The following is a 14,489-nucleotide window of genomic DNA, read 5'->3' on the forward strand; positions in this document are numbered from 1 at the left end:
CAGAAAAACTGGTTTCAGGATCTTTCCCTTTCCATTATCGTTCAGAATGCCTGTGTTTTTATGCTTTAATTACTAAGAAAACTAAAGAGATAGGGGGAAAATCAAAATATCTGAAATGTCTCAATTATTTTAGTGAATTTCTCATACTTGATAAACTTAAAATGAGGGGATTGGATTCCTAAGGGGTGTGTGTGTGTGTGTGTGTGTGTGTGTGTGTTGGATTTGAACTTGGCAGGAACGCATCTCTCTGTAGAAAAAGTGTAATAAATACTTGAATTAGATACTTGTGATTTCTGGAAAACCTGTGCCAATACAGCCTGTATGTATTAGTCTGGGTACTGTAGAGAAAGAAATACACAGCAACTCATGTATAAGAGAGAGTTTTATATAAAGGTTAAGTGAGCAACAAGAAAACATCGCAACCCAGTACTGTCCAAGCACACAAGTCCAACATTATTAGCCCATTAACCCATATATATGTCTGACACCAATCCACAAAGTCTTTTTCCATTTCACAAAACAAACACAACAATGCCGACTGCAGGAGGAAGGCCGAGTCAGTGAACATGTAGGCATCTCAGCACGGGCAGGGGTCTCCACCCTGGTGCTCCAGCACCCAGGGCTGCAATCAGGGTAGGTCCATGTGGCTTCTCCTTGGGGATGTCTTGCAGGAAGTCAGCCTTGCAAGTTGAAGCAGGGAACTGGCTAAGGCAGCTGCACCCTGTCTGACCATCAGAAAGCAAGAGACCGGCAAACTAGAAAGGCGAGACTCACCGAGTCATATAGCCCTCCGCCCTTCAATTGATCCCACATGCGTTTATCGGCCAGGTTGGCACGATAACCTAACTCACTGTATCTTGACTGCATCTTCTTTGTTACTGGTCCTCTCTTGCCCAGTTTCTGTGCTTCACACTTGTTTGGGTTCTCTTGCTCATAATTTCTTCGATATCTTCCAATTTTTTTCCCCTTTTGAAACTTTCCTGAAACTTAAATTACCTTTCATTTCAACCACAGTGCCTGAAATAAAACTTAGGAAGCTGTTTGCCCCCAATTTCTGAGTGTATCCATTTCCATTCTTGGTGACAAAGCCTTCAGCCTAGAGCTGATCTTTTCTCTAGAAACCACACGGTTTTCAGGATTTAAAATTTGCAGTGTATCTTCTTAACATGCTTTCCCTGTATTTTATTTAGTACCTATGTAGTTCTTTCTGTTCTACTCATTACACAGTAATGGAGGAAACCTCAATGCCAAAGGGGTTCTTCAGGAATTTTGGAGTTTTCATTCTATAAAACTGCAGGAATTGATGATTGCATCCTTTTACTGGATTGGAAAAGCTTATTGAATTTACATCCAAGTTTATTGCCATACTATGAAGGTGTTTCCTTTTTTAATGTTAAAGTTCTGCTCCTGGTTGTGGGCTGGAGATAGTGTTTGAATCATTTAGGAGGAACGCTGTATTTTGGGAGACATTGCTATTTAAATATACAGCACATTGGTGGCATGACAAGCTGCACTTGTAATTTTATTGTTGTACATATTACTGTCAATAATATTGCAGTGTGATTTGTAGATGTTATTCTCAGATGCTTACTTTTATGATTTATTGTTCAAAACACAGATTTATAAAGATATTCATAATGAAAGGTAATAATAACAAACCCTTAAAAATAAGAGGCCTTCAACTTAAGGCAGACCCGATCTACCACCAAGTAATTGGAGTGGAGCCCCTTTGTAACTCGGACTTTGGTAGATTTCCCTGGGCATCCTGGTGGGGAAAGCTGACACATACAGGTCGCCAGCACTACTTACAGGCTTGCATTACAATGAAAGTGAATAGCAATTTTTATAGTCTCTGGGTGTTTGTGGAATCTGGAAGAAGCATTTCCTTTTCCGTGGGATTACAGCAATGCTAATGATGTTGAGAGTTTCCTGTGAGGGCCACCAAGATGATAAAGGGCAGGATGCAGCTCTTACTGGAGAGCAATTTTCAAACATGGGATTTGTCTTCAACTTAATTGAAGGACATGGCTCTTCCTCTTCCGGCGTGCCCCAGAGTCACATAGAAAAGTTGAAAAATTCTGTTGCCGGGAGTTCCACCTTTACCTACTAACTCAGAAGGAATCTGAACTTTACTAAGCGCTTCAGGAAAGTCTGTGTTTATGTCTTCAAATCTAAACAGCCCATAAAGGAAGACGTTTTAAACTCATTGATGAAAGTTAATTACAGGACTCTGGGCAATTCTCCTTTACAACCATGCCTGCTCGGGCAGGACGCACTCAGTCCTCATCTTCACGACAGTTTTAATGAGGAAACTAAGTGACTTGCTTCCACAACCACAAGACCTACTGCAGTTAGCTTCGTTTTAAAGCTACATGGTGGGTGAGGAAGGGTTTTACCAAGTATATGTATATATATGTGTGTGTGTATATGTATATATGTATGTATGTATGTATGTACGTATGTCCCTCACTCAGAATCAGCAAAGCTTGAAGGGCCTCTGTAGGTTATGCTCTTGTGTCTTTGGCACTTTTACATAGTAGCTCATCCCCAAAGTCTGTAAGGTAGGCGGTACAGACGTTACAAGGTTGATAGAAGTAACATTTACAATATCACACACTTAACTCTATCCCAGTATTTCCATGGTTAAAAACAAAAACGATAAATAATAAATGAAGACGCTGACCTTGCACCCTTCTGCTGGAGGTAACCAGCTTTAATACTGTATATCTTCTCAAGGTCTTACAATTGTCTGTTAGGTAAAAAGTAGCCCACAGGAGATGCGTTTCAGAACCTTGTGTGAGCGACTTTTCCATACCAGTACATAACAAGTGTTCTCTGGTTCTTCAGCACCATGGCATTGCAGGGTATGTACTTGCCAAAGTTCATGATTTATATTGGCCAATACTTTATGGAAGGACCTTGGGGCTATTTGCAAGAGCCCTGGTGGCGGTGCAGTTATTAAAGCACTTGGCTGCTAACCAAGAGGCAAGTCCACGGAGGAGAAAGCTGTGGCAGTCTGTTTCCAGAACCCAACAGGAGAGTTCTTTTTCTATAGGATCACTCAGAGTTGGAATGGACTCCAGGACAATGTCTTTTTGTTTTGTTTTTGGGTTTCTGGTCTTAGTGAATACCAAGTAGTGCTTTAGTAAGTAACTTTATACATGGGGCATTTCATAGGCAGAGAATTTAGACCTTATGATTTTCAACAGAGAATTTTTAAATTTTATTATCTTCTATGTTATAAAGTTCTCAATAATTACTTCTTTACTAAGTAAAAAATTTGAAGTTAATGTGAAATAATTTCTTTAGTTTAGACTTAGTTAATAATGTCTGAGTATACTTGTGTGTGAGAGAGTTTCCTTAGTGCCATGACTGTTTATTTTAGCTTGGCTTTAAAAGCAGTGGCCTTGCGTGACGTGACTCAACCATCTGAAGTGAAGAGCGAAAACGTTTTCATTTTAGGGGTTTCTCATTGTGATTGCTATTTTCAGTTTCTCAGTATATTCCTGGAAGTAAAAAAAAAAGGAGAAAGCCATTTCCAGATGCAAGTTTTTTTCAAAAGAGCAAGTAGATTGAAGTACAGATAGACACATATGGGCATGCGCGTGCGTGCGTGGTTACACTCTAACGCAGAAAGACAAGGCGCTCTCTGACCGTAATGACAGAGTCCCAGAAGCCCACAGGGGCAGTTCTCCTTTGCCCGACAGCATTGCTGTGAGTTGGAATTGACTCAGTGGCAGTGAGTTTGGATTTTGATTTTTTGATTACTAAAAATAAACATTTATTTGAAGAAAAATCAAACACTATGTAGTTGGCTATCTTTTTGTTATTGTCCAACTACATTTTCAGGCATCAGGCAGAATTAGGGTTAGTAATTGATATTTGACCTTCTACGCATTTTTATTTATGTTATATAAAGGAATAGACTCATACTTTATATATATAGTATGTTCACTTTGTGTTAAGACGTATGGCTTAAATCACCCGAAAATGGTAGAATTTAAAAGGCACTATGTCAGTTTCAAAAAAAAATTATGTGTTGACCCCTGGGAACACCAAATAATTTCATTCTCAGAGGTTTTACGTCAGCACTCAGTTGATTTCATAAGAGTTGAATTACTTATATATAGATGGCCAGTTTGTGTGGTCCCCTTGATGCCTGCCTTTATACAGCCCTCTGACATTACTGATTTACACCTCAAAGCTGCTGAAAAGCTAAAAAATGATTTTAAGGGAAAGGAGAAAATACAAGTGCATTAAAAAATAAAATGCAGTGCTCTAAATCCAAGCCACTGAGTCACTTCTGACTCACTGGCAAACCCATCAGTATACTGTCCAATGCTGCAACGTCGGGACTTGGGAAGTTTAACATTTAGTTTGTTACTAAATTCCGCATGGAAACATTCTAATTGAAAGCTCAGACAATGACAGTAGAATTAAGTGTCACTTGGCACTTAATAAGCATTGTTAACATTTTGATGCAGATGTTGACAGGCCGTTTTCTTTGCTGTTATGTATACACATACACAGAAATAGAATTTTGGTTTTGAATCAATATTTTTTAACATTACTGAGTCACAGTTGATTTGATGATAATGAATTTGGTTTGATGATAATATTTTACTTCTCCAGCCCTTGCTTTTCCACTAAATAATATATCCTGGAGATGTACGCTGAGATTTACTTGATTTTTTTTTTAAGAATCATTTTATCGGGGTCTAATATAACTCTTATCACAATCCATACATACATCAATTGTATAAAACACATTTGTACATTCATTACCCTCATCATTCTCAAAACCTTTGCTCTCCACTTAAGGCCCTGGCATCAGCTCATTTTCCCCCTCCCTCCCTGCTCCCCCTCCCTCATGCACCCTTGATAATTTATAAATTATTATTTTTGTCATATCTTACACTGTCTGATGTCTCCCTTCACCCACTTTTCTGTTGTCCGTCCCCCAGGGAGGAGGTTATATGTAGATCCTTGTAGTCGGTTCCCCCTTTCCAACCCACCCTCCTCCACCCTCCCGTTATCGCCACTGGTCCTGAAGGGATCATCTGTCCTGGATTCCCTGTGTTTCCAGTTGCTATCTGTGCCAGTGTCCATCCTCTGGTCTAGCCAGATTTGTAAGGTGGAATTGGGATCATGATTGGGGGGAGGGTAGGGACTGGAAGCATTTAGGAACTAGAGGAAAGTTGTATGTTTCATCATTGCTACACTGCACCCTAACTGGCTCGTCTCCCCCCTCCCCCAGCTCCTTCTGTAAGGGGATGTCCAGTTGCCTACAGATGGGCTTTGGGTCTCCACTCCCCATTCGCAATGATATTTTGTTCTTTGATGCCTGATACCTGATCCTTTGGTACCTCATGATCACACAGGTTAGTGGGCTTCTTCCTTGTGGTTTTTGTTGCTTCTGAGCTACATGGCCACTTGTTTACCTTCAAGCCTTTAAGACTGATTTTTTTTTCTGTTGATTTAAAGTGTCTTGTAGAATTTCTTAGCATTAGATCACCTCACTATTGGCACACTTTCCCCTTTCACGGTTTTTACTATTAGGAGCACAGAGCCTCAGTGAAAATGCAAATTCAGAGATGTTGAATGACCTGCTCAAGCCTTCTTGCAAAAGGTTTCCTGGGAACCAGCTAGGTAGACTGAGCAGATGTGTTGATAGACATCCTTCCTTAGGTGCTGCCTCTTTGCATGGTTGGAATATTTTTCTGATAGACCAATCAGAGGTTAAAAGGTATGTGTATATTAAATAAATGTGTGATAGCCCTCAACTGAAGATGCTTTGGGATAATTGGGAATATTGTTAGTAATATTTGTCGGTACATCTAATATGTAAGTACATCTGTATAGCAATACAAGTTTATTTTTGTTATTGTTTAGAGGTGAGAGTGGAGGAGTGTATTGTTTTCCTGTGTTCTCCTGGCAATTGTGCAGGCTAAATGAAGCTTGGAATGAGAGCAGTTAATCCCTTTTAGAATAGACAATATGCTACCTCTTGTCTTTTATTTAGGAAACAACTTGTCTTTTGTTTCTGTGCTTGCCTAGGTACTAAACATAAAATCATTGGAGGAACGTGTGACATGGTTAATTGATGGTGATTGTTGATGGTTCTTGTACTTTGAAAATTCCATTTCCTCCTGTGTTCATCCCTCATTACTGAGAGAGTGTGCATATTACAGAGCACTTTGATTAACCCTATATCCTGTTAGTTTTCTGACTTTGTCTCAAGACCTGTGGAATCTGCTTTGAGCTACAGCGCTCACCAAGCTATTGAACATCTCTGGAGCGTCTTACCTGAAATTCAACAGTAGCCGACTCTCACACACAAGCATTCTGCTCTTCCGATCTACTCAGTTCTCCAATTTGAATATTTGCAGTTGAGGATGTGACAGTCCGCTGTCCTCAGCCGCGCGATGGGCTACAGGATGGCATGGGCTCTCCTGCTTGATTGAAGAGTACCAGTGACATTTCTAGCCCTTTTATTTAGACTTGCTGAGGGACGGATGGATATATTTAAATTAAATTGTTGGTGTGCATAATGAAATACTTGTTTTGATAGTTATTTGTTTTAGTTAATAGTTAATTGTTTTCATAATCACCTGCTTGCTCTGATTTTTATGATTTTTTTTACCAGATTTTTATGATTTAGGGACATGTTTCAGTTTGTATAACTTACTCTTCACCTTTTGTACTAAGTGCTTGCTTCTGATTTTTAATACTCAGGATTATTTCTTTGGATTCTCACCAATACAAATTTAAGGAAGTTACTAAACTTAAGTATAAAGGCATTCCTAATTTTAGAGTATGCCTGAGAGAAAAAAAAACATACAAAACCATTTCTCTTTTAATAGTAACTAGTTGTCATCACCATCATCTGTCTGTCCGTTTTTTTGCCCTGCGGTGGCTTGTGTGTTGCCCGTGGAAGCTAGGTCACTGGTATTTCAGATTCCTGTAGGGTCACCCAAAGTGAACTGGTTTCAGCAGAGCATCCAGAGTAGGAATAGAAAACAAAGAAGGACTGTAGATGGTCCCCTTCTGAGGAAGCAGCCACAGAGAACCTCGTGGATAGCATCATGGCATTGTCAGACACTGCAGGGCGAGTGAGCAGAAGCACTGTTGTCAGAGAGAGTGCCCAGGAGCGCCTCAGTTTGGGAAGAGCTGCCCTCTCAAAGTAGAGTCGACCATCACCTCATGGGATGGTGAAAAGCCTGCGCAGGAGGAAAGCCTTTGGGACCTGCATTTGCTGATGGGGCACGACTCAACATGAGAAGAATCAGCTGCAAAAATCTATTCATCATCAGAACTTGGATGTAATGGAATTTGAATGTAGGAAAATGGAAGTTATCAGAAATGAAAGGGAATGCATAAAGATCTATTTTCCAGGTATTTGTGAGCTGGATTGGGCTCGTATTGGCCACTTCGATCAGAAAATCTTAGGATTTACTGTGCTGAGAATGACACGTTCAAGAGGATTGGCCTTGCGTTCATCTTCAAAAAGAACCTTCCAACTTCTATCTCAAAGTAAGATGCCTGTGGTTGTATAATATCTATCCGCATCCAGGTAAATCCAATCAATGCAACTTACTGAACTTCAGGTACCACCCAAACTCAAACCAACAAACACAAAACCCCCAAACTCACTGCCATCAAGTTGTTTCTGATTCACAGTGACTTTATAGGACAGGGTAGAACTGCCCCGCGTGAATTTCCGAGACCATACAGTGTACAATAGTAAAAGGCTTCATCTTTCTCTTAGACAAAGACTGGCGTTTTTGAGCTGCTGGCCTTGCATTTAGCAGCCTAAAGCACAGCCAGTATGCTGCCGTGGCTAGTGGTGCCGAAATTAAAGAATTCTACCGACATCTTTAGTTTGCAATGGATCGAACATGAAATCAAGTTGCATTAGCAATTAGAATGCAAAAGTTGGAAACAAAGAGGAAGGAACAGTGGTTAGAAAATAAGGCCTTGCACCATGCAAAAAAAAGATATAAGTGTGTTATGTATGTGTATATGTATGTATATATGTATATGTATATATATACTATATTAAATGAAGGGGGAAGTGCAGAGTGGAGACCCAAGGCCCAAGTGTCGGCCAATGGAGATCCCCTCAGAGGGGTTTAGGAGAGGAGATGGGTTAATTAGGGTGCGAGGTAGTACCGATGAATAACACAGCTTTCCCCCAGATCCTGGATGCTTCCTCCCCCCAACTACCATGATCCGAATTCTACCTTGCAGGGCTGGATAGGGCAGAGGCTGTACACTGGTACATATGAGGGCTGGAGGTACAGGGAATCCAGGGTGGATGATACCTTCAGGACCAAGGGTGTGAGGGACGATGCTGGGAGAGTGGAGGGTGAGTGGGTTGGAAAGGGGGAACTGATTACAAGGATCCACATGTGACCTCCTCCCTGGGAGAGGGACGGCAGAGAAGGGGGCGAAGGGAGACTCCGGATAGGGCAAGAGATGACAAAATAACGATGTATAAATTACCAAGGGCACATGAGGGAGGGGGGAAAGGGGAGGGAGAGGAAAAAAAAAAAGAGGACCTGATGCAAGGGGCTTAAGTGGAGAGCAAATGCTTTGAGAATGATTGGGGCAGGGAATGTATGGATGTGCTTTATACAATTGATGTATGTATATGTATGGATTGTGATAAGAGTTGTATGAGTCCCTAATAAAATGTAAAAAAAGAAAAACATTTATTTTATAAAAAATAAAGTGACTTTAAGGCAGAAAGCAAAAAAAAAAAAAAGAAAAGAAGGCCTTGGAGATAGAAATGAAGATATAGCTCGCATGATAGGATATTGAAAGATTAGTGACTTCATTGCAAATATCTTTTTCAACAACACAAAATGCAACTGTCCTTGTGGACATTGCTGGATGGAATACACAGAAATCAAATGGACTACCGTATGCAGGAAGAGACCATGGAGAAGCTCAGGATGAGCTGCTAAAACAAGTGTAGGGGTTGCCTGTAGAACAGACAGATGATCAGACAATGAAAACAAGTCCACGAGAGCCAAAGAATCATCTTGAATCTATCCTACGTAACTCTCAAGAGCACCTAAAAAGGGGATTTGCTGCATTAAATACGAATATCATTCATGAAGAAAGAAAAAGGCCTTTGAAAAGCCAGGAAAGCAAGAAAAAAAGTGAATATCAGGAGGAACTTGCTATTAATTGTAGACTAGCTAAAGCAAGCAGAAGAAATGAAGTCAAAGAGCTGAACAGAAAACTTCAAAGGGCAGTTCCAGCAGACAAACTGTTCTAATGAAATGTGCAGTAACCACGGGTTAGAAAACTAAAAAGGAAGAATATGCTTAGCATTTTAAAAATCATTTTTGGGGGGCCTCGTACAATCCATGCATCCATCCATCCATCGTGTCAGCACATTTGTACATTTGGTGCCATCGTCATTCTCAAAACATTTGCTTTCTACTTGTGCCCACGCTCAGCATATCTTAAACTACGAAAAAAAAAATTCAAGCCTGGAGTTGTAATATTAAAAAATTCTGTGGGTAAAATGTTTAATGATATAGGAAGCATCAAAGAAGATGGAAAGAATACTCAGTTGCAATACCAGCAAGAACGAGTTGACATCAAACCATTTGGACAGGTGCTGAAGGAAGAAGTCCAAGCTGCACTGACGGCATTAGTCCAAAATGAATTGATGAAATATCAATGGAAAAGTTCCAACAAGTTGATGAAGCACTGGAAGCATGCATCTACGCTAGGAAATTTGGAAGACAGCTACTTGACCAACTGTACTGGCAGAGATCCATGTTTGCACCCATGCCAAAGAAGTGACCCAAGAGAATGCTTAAATTATACATATCACATGCAAGTAAAATGTTGCTGAAAATTATGCAGTAAGGGTTGCAGCAATACATTGACACAAGGGATATCATTGCTGATCTCAGATAGATCTTGGCTGAAAGCAAGGACTAACAGAAGAAAATGTACTTGTCTTTCATTGACTATGCAAAGGCATTCAACTCTGGCTCATAACGAACTATAGATAACCTTGAGAAGAATGGGAATTCCAGAATACGTCTTTGTGCTCATGTGGAACCTGTACATGGATCAAGAAGCAGTTGTGGAAACAGAACAAAAGAATACCGCATGCTTTAAAGTTTGGAAAGGCATGAGTCATGGTTGTATCCTCTCACCATGCTTTGTGAGTTTGTATCTTGAGAAAATAATGAGTAAAGCTGGAATATATGAAGAAGAATGCAGCAACTAGATCAGAGGAAAGCTTATTAACAAGCCACAATCTGCAGGTGACTTAATCTTGTTTGCTGAAAGTAAGGAGGACGTGAAGCACTTGCAGATAAAAATCAAGGATTGTGGCTTTCAGTATGGATTACAACTCAGTGTAAAGAAGATCAAACTCCTCACAACTGGACCAGTAGTTCACAGCACAATAAATAGAGGAAAGATTGAAGTTGTCAAGGATTTCATCTGGCTTGGTGTGATAGTTATATAATCTGTTGTCAATTTGAGTATCAAGAGTAAAGGGGTGGAGGTTAGCCTGTCAATCAGGTTGCAGCTTGATGACTTCATTTGGAGCTGCTAAGGAGATTAAATAGTTTGCTGGAGGCAGGAAACAGATTCACTCCCTGCGAGACATGCTTGCTGACAAGACACGGGGAACGACGCTAGAGCCCTGGAGCCGAACAACGCAGAGACCCTTGCCAGAGCACTGGATCCAAAAGACTTTACACCCACTGGCCTGTGATCTTCCTGCATTTGGCATCATTGCAGGTGTTGTGATTCTGAAGAGTTTCTAAACTGGTACTGGGCATATGGGCTAATATCAGACGTACGGACTTGGACTGGACTGGGATGCTTGCTTTTTTTTTTTTAATATTTTACTAGGTGGATGATTTCTTAATGTACAATTGTTCTTGTATGTAAAGCTCTTTCTTATACACATAAGAGTGTCTATGAATTTGTTTCTGTAGTCAACCCAGATAACACACTTGGATTCACAATCAATGTTCATGGAAGCAGTAGTCAAGCGATCAAAGGATGCGTTGCATTGAGGAAATCTGCACAGGCTTGATTTAAAGTGTTGAAAGGGAGGGAAGGAAGTTAACTTTGAGGACTCATGTTCCTGACCCAAGCTGTGTTATTTTCCCTGGCCTCATATGTGTATGAAGGTTGGACATTAAATAGACTGAAGACTGAAAAATAACCCATGTGTTTGAATTGTGGGGCTGGCAAAGAACATTGAAAGTACTATGAAAGGCCAAAAGGACAAACAGATCTGTCATGGAGGAAGTATGGCCAGAGTGCTCCCTGAAGGCAAGGATGGCAAGACTTCCTCTCACATAATTCAGACATGTCAGGAGTGACCAGGGGCGGTCACAGTGGGCTCAAACATAAAAACAATTGTGGGGATGGAGCAGTACCTTCACAGTGTTTCATTCTCTGGTACATAGGGTCACTCCGGGTCAGAACCGAATTGACAGAAATTAGCAGCAACAACAGTTGTCATCTTGTTGATGTTGTCATGGGAGTCCCATGTGGGCTAGATTAGAGTTGTGCTCCATAGGGTCTTCAATGGCTAACTTTTGGTAAGTCCATGGCCAGGCCTTTGTTGTGCTTCTGAGTGACCTTGAACCCCTGAACTTTTTTGGTGAGTAGTTGAGCATATTAACTATTTGTTCCACCCATGGACTCCTTATCTAGGGATGTACGTATGTAGGTATATATGTGTATATATATCATTTCATATACTGAATGCTTTGGAAAGTGGATTAATACTAGTCCACTGTGAATCACCTTGTTCTGATTTTCATTGCTATCTGCTGTTTTTTGTATTGAGGTTTTTTATGTTTTATTTTGTTAATTGCTGTGGAGGTTTATTTGATACACTTTTCTTTATATGAAATCCAGGATATGCAAGTCTATAGAGACACTAACTGGCCAGTAGTTTCATAGAGTTATAGTTGGGGAGGTTAGGGGGAATTGAGACTTAATAATTTTTGAGTATAAGAATGAAGAAAATGTTTTAAAATTGTGTTGATGATTGCCCAGCGCTTTTTAATATGTTTAAATCATTCACTAGGACATGACTTGTATGTCAATAAAACTTAAAATGATTTTTATAAACTTTATGTAAATTATTTCAACTAATTTTATAATTATAAATGGATGTTTCTTAAATCTAGCCTTTTAGAGTAAGTAATTGTGTTACAGTTCCATTTTAACAAGTGTAAATATTTTTGAGAATACAAATAATTTCCTTTAGATTAGACTGAGTATAATAGAGATTTTTACACTTTACTTATCTTTTTAATTTGTTTTTAATAAATTATTGGGGCCTCTTATCACTCTTCGAACAATCCACACATCAATTGGCTTTACTTTTATCTCTTTCTAAAACAGAATATTACAATATTTCCAAGTCACTAGGAATAAAATGTGAATTTGTTTGGACAGATTTCCTCTTTTAAAAAAGCTTATTTTGAATTTAAGGAAGTCCACAAAAACAGTACAGAGATTCCCCCAACATCCATCCTTGAACTTCCCCTGGTGCTGACATTTTTATAGCCCTGGTTAAAAGGGTAAAACCTGAAAGAAAGCATGGATACAGTGTCAATAGCTGAACCACAGACTGAGCCCACATTTCTCAGTGTTCTCACCTGTGGTCCTTGACAGTTCCAACATCTCACCTGGCCTTTAACGGTTCTTTCTCTTCCGTTTCCTCCAGCCTCTGGCTCTTCAGCCTTTCCTCAGCTTTCATCATTCTGACGTTGTGCAGCAGGGCTGGTCAGTTTTTTTTTAATAGAAAGTTGCTCAATTTGGCTTTGTCTGTGCTGATTTCTTATGATTGGAATGAGCAAATTTCCTCGAACTACAAGAGAGAGAGAAACCCGAAAATTATCAAGGTTATTCTATTTTGGTTGTTTTACCAGTGTCAGAAAATAGGCTAATTTTTCAACTTAAGTAAGCAGCCACATAAAAAGCTGACTGAAAATTATACATACATTATGACTATATATATATATATGTTGCAGTAGTAGCACTTGTATTTGTGTACTATAATCTGCTTGCATTTTCTTATTAGCGTTAATTGTCGTATTACAACTCACATGTCCAAAGATACTTGGAGGTTCCCAAGTCCAGATGGGATCATGGTTAGCATGCCCGACTGCTGTCCGAAAGGCCGCCTTTGAGAGTCCACCCACAGTGTCTTGGCGGCCAGGCCGTGTCCTACTTCCAGAAACATAGCCACTGAACACCCTATGGAGCGGAGTTCTATTCTGACGCACATGGGGTCACCACGGGTCAGAATTAAAGAAACAATAACTTAACAACAACACCTAGTTAGCTTTCCAGTGTAGTACACTTCAGAGTGAATTTTGTACCTCTTGCCTTCTGTCCTTCATAATTTTAGCACTGCTCATCTTGCTTTGTTAACAAGTTTTTCAGGTTTTAGATCCTGTTTTTATAATCAGACCGAAGACTTCTGGAGGAAGATAGGTTTTTATTATTATACCTAGACTGTCTATTTAGTGCTATCATATGAAAAGATAAGTTTCAAGTAGCCTGCGTTAAATTACATTTTTAACACAGTGAAAGTGTATTTTGTAACCTGTACAAACTGTCCATGTGTCATGAGCTTACCTCAGATAAATTATGGTATAGATAAATAAGAGAGGATTTGTTTTATGATGCATGTGACATTGAATATTTTAACATTACAAATTAGAAATTTTACGTCGAATAGTTTCTAAAATTCTTCACAGATTCAAACGCATACACACCAACTCACCTAACTATATTTTTTCATGTATTATAATGAATAGCCAACTAAGTATGAGACTGTTCCTTAGTTACAAATTAATTTTATGACTCTATCACAGGACCCCGTGCTGTAGGATTACTACTCTGTTACAACGAGCCGAGCTGCAGGATCCAGACTCTTGGCTTGCTTAACTATCAATTAGAGTTAAAGAGCCAACAAGAACATCATTTAGTTCAGCTCCTTCTCCCTTTTTATACATGAAAAAGAAACAAGTTCAGACAAGCTCAGTGACTTGCTGCTTAAGGTCCTTAAGAAGTAAGGGGTACAAGTTGGAGGCTTAATTTTCTTCTGCTCCATAAACTGGGATGTCGTCTACCAACCATATCACTGACTGGGACTGCTTTCCTCCTCTTCGTCTCAGCGAAGCATACGTTAAAATAGATCATATGTGTGTTGCTCACATCTCTGTAATCTTCATATTACTATGGTCAAAGTAGCAATGATACATAATCATATTGCTAAGTGAAAAGAGGCCAGACTGAACAATCTGTATTCTGTGTGTCCATCCTTGTGGCATCTGGTCAAGAAACCGTGGGAAGATCAATGGTTGCTCGAGGAGGAGGGAGTAGGTGGAACAGAGAGCATTTTTATGGCAGTTGAAATGATTTCTAAACATGGTGTTTTTGGTGAATGTTTAAACAGCTGTTTGGGTTTCCAT

At 39.7% G+C, this 14,489-nt stretch overlaps 1 protein-coding gene and 1 long non-coding RNA gene across 11 annotated transcripts in view; one reads left to right on the forward strand and one right to left on the reverse strand.

Moving 5' to 3' along the window:
• The window catches only part of SLC4A7 (solute carrier family 4 member 7), a 114,681-nt gene that overhangs the window by 28,591 nt on the left and 71,601 nt on the right, over positions 1 to 14,489 (forward strand). The gene's annotated exons all lie outside the window — the stretch shown is intronic.
• LOC142445366 (uncharacterized) lies at positions 426 to 12,754 on the reverse strand. The gene is made up of 3 exons (XR_012784010.1): positions 12,666 to 12,754; positions 6,307 to 6,504; positions 426 to 3,506 (listed from the first exon to the last, which is right to left on the reverse strand). It is a non-coding gene; the product is annotated as an uncharacterized LOC142445366 (long non-coding RNA).

The sequence above is a fragment of the Tenrec ecaudatus genome, chromosome 4 (genome assembly GCF_050624435.1).
Source record: "Tenrec ecaudatus isolate mTenEca1 chromosome 4, mTenEca1.hap1, whole genome shotgun sequence".
NCBI classification, from domain to species: Eukaryota; Metazoa; Chordata; class Mammalia; order Afrosoricida; family Tenrecidae; genus Tenrec; species Tenrec ecaudatus.